The 5,668-nt window shown below is 32.9% G+C and overlaps 1 pseudogene; it reads right to left on the bottom strand.

Annotated features, from left to right (window-relative positions):
- Nucleotides 1-1,589: 1,589 nt before the first annotated feature.
- Nucleotides 1,590-2,565, bottom strand: LOC143607428 (putative F-box protein At3g58860; annotated as a pseudogene).
- Between the last annotated feature and the right edge of the window lie 3,103 nt (nt 2,566-5,668).

The following is a 5,668-nucleotide window of genomic DNA, read 5'->3' on the forward strand; positions in this document are numbered from 1 at the left end:
GTGTAATGAGAAACTATTATACAAATCATCGAATTGCTAAAATAATAGTCATACTAAAAAATAGAACACAAAATCAGTTATAAATAATTAATTGTAGTCAAAATAGGTTTTAAAATAATTTGAATGGAATAGCTGGTTATGATTATAGAAAACATTAATGACGTTATGATTCTAGAAAATATTAATTAGTGAATTATGTGGCAATTCTATAGATGGAAACCGGATGATTTGGAAACCTATGTGGACATGCTAGTTCAATGTCATGTGGATATCTTGTATTGCTTTAGTAGTATAGCAAGATTGTATAAAACAACAATGAAAGTGAATTACGTGAGAGGTGGGGGGGGAGAAGAGACCGGCCATGTTCTTGACTTCTTGTAGCCGGTTTTGGCTGTGAAAGGAACAAAGCCTGGGCATAGTTGAAGTTTGGTAACCAAAACCGATTAACACAAACAATGCTTTAGATCATAAGTTCGATCTTTGTAATTCTCATTAACTCGAAAATTACAATACAATGATATATCCTACAAATTAAGGGCTAACAATAGTGAGCATGGGTGATTTGAATCCGATTGATCATTGATAGATCTAACTGTGTTCATATTTTCCTAGCAGCGTTCATTAAGAGTCACTTTCTAACGTATATTTTATGTTATACACTTTTTCATCTCAACAATTACTCATCTTATAGAAATAAAAATTCACTGTAACAGAAAAAATGCCTTGAATTTACTACAATTTCACAAACGGTACCAATTATTTCGTATATTTTTAACAACGTTTATTCACGAAACTGAAACAAGAACCATCCACAACCACTAGCATCAATGTCATCTGTTCAACCTACACACGCCCGGACCGAACCTACCTAGCTCGTGCCGGATGGACGTTAAGCACTTAAGCCTAGTAAAGAGCGGTCTAGAATACAACAAAGGTAAAGAGGTTATCTTTACTAAAAAGTTTAATTTTGTCACACCCGATTTGTTCATCTAGGTGTGGGTGTAACATCTTATCAGTCTTATTTGTGTGACTTATGTCCATGATTTCAGTCGGACTTGTAGAGAATCATAGATACATAGTACACCATGTTAACATGAGCCATGATTCTTCAAACAGGTCACTAGAATCAACATGACATCATCAAAAACAGAACAAGTCATTTATCTTTACTAAAAAGTAAAGAGGTTATCTTTACTAAAAAGTTTAATTTTGTCACACCCGATTTGTTCATCTAGGTGTGGGTGTAACATCTTATCAGTCTTATTTGTGTGACTTATGTCCATGATTTCAGTCGGACTTGTAGAGAATCATAGATACATAGTACACCATGTTAACATGAGCCATGATTCTTCAAACAGGTCACTAGAATCAACATGACATCATCAAAAACAGAACAAGTCATTTATACAAATAATGAAGCCAGCAAATAGTAGTAATGATCCGAATTGGTTTACTCACCAAATCGAAAGCATAGCATTACTTATGGTTTATGAATCCTTTGCACAAAATGAGACCAAGTCTCTAGTCAATAGCAACATGCAATATATATTACTTATGATTTATAGGTAATAGAATACCTATTGTTATCATCATTCTTTCAAAAGAACACTCACTTTGACAGTTGAAGAAGCCTTGTTCAAATTCAACACTTTCTTCATAATCTTCTTTGACCGTTTATGGTACTTGACTTTGTCATGCCAACTGAAAACCATTTCTTGCAACTCATTTCCGTGTCCCAGTAAGAAACGAGCCATATCCAGCTTCCGCTTTTCTCCATTGAACTCAAGAAACTCGACCCGTTTCAAATGACGAGCCAAAACTTCATCCAACTCCCATATTTCCCGATAAATAATTTCCTAGATCATAAAACAAAAGCATATGTGAAAGCGGGTCAATGTAGTAAATGATTTTAAAAAAACAATATCATTATTTGAGATGGGGAAGAATGCGCACCTCTTCAATAATCAAACGCAATTCCTCAAGCAACGGGCAGCTATTGAGAAACTGTTCTACCGAACCATCGACCAATAACTCAACGCGTTCAAGAACTCTAAGTGCCAAAACCCCAGTGACAGAAGGCAACACTAGAGGCCGGTTATACAAGAACAACTTGAATACCTCCAATGAATCAGGTTTTACCAGACTATATGATAAGTCGAAAAACATATCATCGTCAACCCGAGGGCAAAACAGCAAGTCAAGGCATTTGACTTTTCGCATAAACGCAGCGTGAATCCACCGCTATACAGTCGACACATCAAAGTAATCCGCACAGCGTAAACGAAAACTCTCCAAATCTAGGGTGCTTTTGTTAAGCAAAATCCAATACACAAACTCTTTGAATTCATTTTTATTTAAAGGTTCTAGTGATCGAGTACAGTCTATGTCTATAGATGGAAGTAAAGTCCACAAATACCTCCATCGTGTCGACAAAATGCTTGTTCGAGCGGCTTCTTTGGTAGCTGGAAGACGTGAAAGGATCATCTGGAGGATATGATCCGGCAACTTACTTATCAAATCATCCCCAGTCTGCTTCATAATAATATTTTGCCACCACGAAACCATTAATATACCGATCATACTTGTTCTGTTAATTTGGCATGAACACAATTTTATTGTAATGGAGTATGTATGTCAATATTCATAATCAATGGTTAAGTTTTACACTTGTAATAAGAAGTTGAGTGAAGCTCCAAAACTTGCCAATTTAAGTTCATTTTCCTAGTGCATATGTGAGCTGTACAAAACATCTATTCTATTTGGGGCTAGATGGTGTTATGCACGAAAGGATGAGCAAATTCGGTATTGGTATCAATTCGTATCGGTACCGAATCGATACCAAAGTTTTGAGTTTTCAATATTGGTACTGGTACGGTACAATATCGGTATTTCCCGAATTTTACCTTAAATACCATTACCGAACCGGTATTGGACCGAACATGTCGGTGTACCAAAAATTTGAGATATTTGAGATTGAGATTTTCGGTACCGGTATGGCATCGATCTCATCCTAAGGCCAGTAGACAAAATTTTAACTATGTGGATTAAGTTTGAAAATTGCTTATTATCTTATTGACTTTTTCAAAAAGCCAAGATTTGAGGCTTTTAGACAACTAATTTTTAATCTTTCCAAAAAGTTAAAATAAAAGGAATATTTGTGATTGCTAAACACCATTTAACTTATTGGCTTTTTCAAAAAGCTAATAAGCCAATAAGGTGTTTTCAAACTCAATCCCAAACATGCTTTAAAAGTAATTTCAGGAGTATTGTTTGGGATTTTACAGGTTATGAAAATTTCAGGATCTTAAAAGAGATTGGAAGCAATGTTGTTAAGGTATTCTCGCTTGACGTCTAAATAATAGCTCTGCTATATTTTAGGTTTCTTTGTCAAATTTATAACACGCCCTGTTTGTAGTGTGCACATATAATCTACCTATATAATAAGGTAGTGTTTGGTATGTGGTAATTGGAGAAGGAATGGAATAGCCCATTCAAAGGGAATGAAATTAGTATGTTTGGTTGAAGAATTGAAAGAAATCATCCATTACAAAAGGAATGTCATTCCTTCTATTTCATTCCTCCCACACCCCCTTCTTTCAATTTGATTCCATGCTATTCTATTTTTGGTTTATTCATTTTGGCTACTCTATTTTAGCAATTATCTTCAATTCATTATATTTTCTTGTAAAAACCAAAAAAATATGCGATTAAACTACACAATTCATTTCAATAGTTGTGATTGTCTATCATCTAAACAATGAATTGACTAAAATCAAAAGTTAATTTGAATAGTTTTAAATTTATTTTAGTTCAGAACTTTGAATTAATTTAAAATTTTATTAGTTAAATGTATATCTATTTTCATGATACAAATTTATTATAAATTACAATTGGAAATGTTGTAAATTGGTAGAAAAATATTTTGAAACGGAGTATTTTTGTCATTTAAAAAAAAATATTTCAATTTTTCATTGTTTCCATATACCAAACACATGGAAATGATTCATTTCAATCAACATGGTAACCAAACATGACAATGGAATGGTATAAATTCATTTCATTCTCTCTTCTATTCCATTCCCTATTTCATTCCAATCCCCCTTCATTCCATTACCCCGTACCAAACAGACCCTAAAAGAATGGGTTTTTCAACAACTTTGACTTTTATATTTAACCAGCTCTCTTTAAAGTGCTTGCAAACGTCAAAACTTAGATAAATCTAGGCTAATAAGAAGTAAATATATTGGCGGAGGACATGAATCATGTTACACAGTTATAGTATGTAATGAAAATTTTCAATCCCAGAATTATTTTTTTCTTTTTCGTAGTGGGGCACACATAGTACTTTTCAGAACATAAAATGTAACCAATTCTTAAGCATCGTTTGGTATAATCTGAAACTGATACATACTTTGGCAGTTTGGCTGTTGGCGGTCTTAATGAAAGAACTTGAATGTCGCCTCTTTATAATTATTCCTTCATCTTATCTAATTTTTTTTATATTCAACTTCTTTTCTTCACATTTATAATAAAAAAAAACTTTAAAAAAAACCAATAATATGTTCTCTCGTGGCATGATTTATAGTTTATAGGAGTGTGAGGTTTCTTGTGCATCTTGGTAAAATTCATTCCATATCCTTTAATGAATTTTACCTTTAAAATTTTAATGAACTATGACATTGCTATCAAAATCAAATATCATTGAATTCTATATCTTTTCATATAAGTTTTTCACTTGAACTTATTATAATTTAATAGAAAATATGCATATGGCTTATGAGAAAAATCTAATTGCTGGTCTCTACTTGATCTAAGTACATTTAAAGTCAGGGGATATAATTATTTAAGGTAAAATCAGTTGAGATTGTTAGATTGTCATTTTGGTTGTAGATAACTAATGTATTTAATAATGATTATATGATTATTAAACTATAAGAATGCCGCTCTATTTAGTATTTCTGGTTTCTATATGTTTACTAGCCCAAGGAATGAAACAGATTGTGATCACATTACATTCTTCCGATGCTAATGCCTCAAAAGATCTAAGATTCAGGGAGACCATTGCCAGGGTAAAGGTTCTCTATGAATTGGTCATGCAATCAGGTATTCACCTTCCCGTCTTGCCGACCTCCGTTTATGTCGATTTAGTCGAGTGCTCGGCTATCAATTTTTTGGGCCTTTTTTATCCTCTTTTTAATGGTTTCTTCGATTTTGTGTTTTCTGAACAGAATCTGAGTTAGTCAACGCTGCTTCATCTTCGGTATGTAATGTTATATATCCTTTATTAGCCTAATTTTCTCGGTTGGATATATATTAGCTTAGGTGAAATTCGTGTTTGTGCTGCTATTATGAGTGTTTTTTATATGTGGATTTTGGTCAACATCCTGTACAATTAAAAGAGGTTTTTTAATGCTTATAATTAGCCATTTTATGTTATGGTCAGATATCATGTTTTTGTGTGTCTATAGTTCAAGTGTTACGAAGAGATAATTCAAGCATTATCTTTAGTTTAAGAGCAGTTGAGACCATTTACCATGTTTTTTATTATTGTATATATCTTAATTGTTACTTGCAATGGTGAAGCAGATATAAAGGTACCAATTGAATTAATTTGTGTTTGAGTTCTTTGTCTATGTTTGTCATTTAGAAACTTCATATTTATCTTCTG

This window comes from Bidens hawaiensis, unplaced genomic scaffold (assembly GCF_021521415.1).
Source record: "Bidens hawaiensis isolate Kalapana, Puna unplaced genomic scaffold, B.hawaiensis_p1.1 tig00082132_1, whole genome shotgun sequence".
Lineage (NCBI taxonomy): Eukaryota > Viridiplantae > Streptophyta > Magnoliopsida > Asterales > Asteraceae > Bidens > Bidens hawaiensis.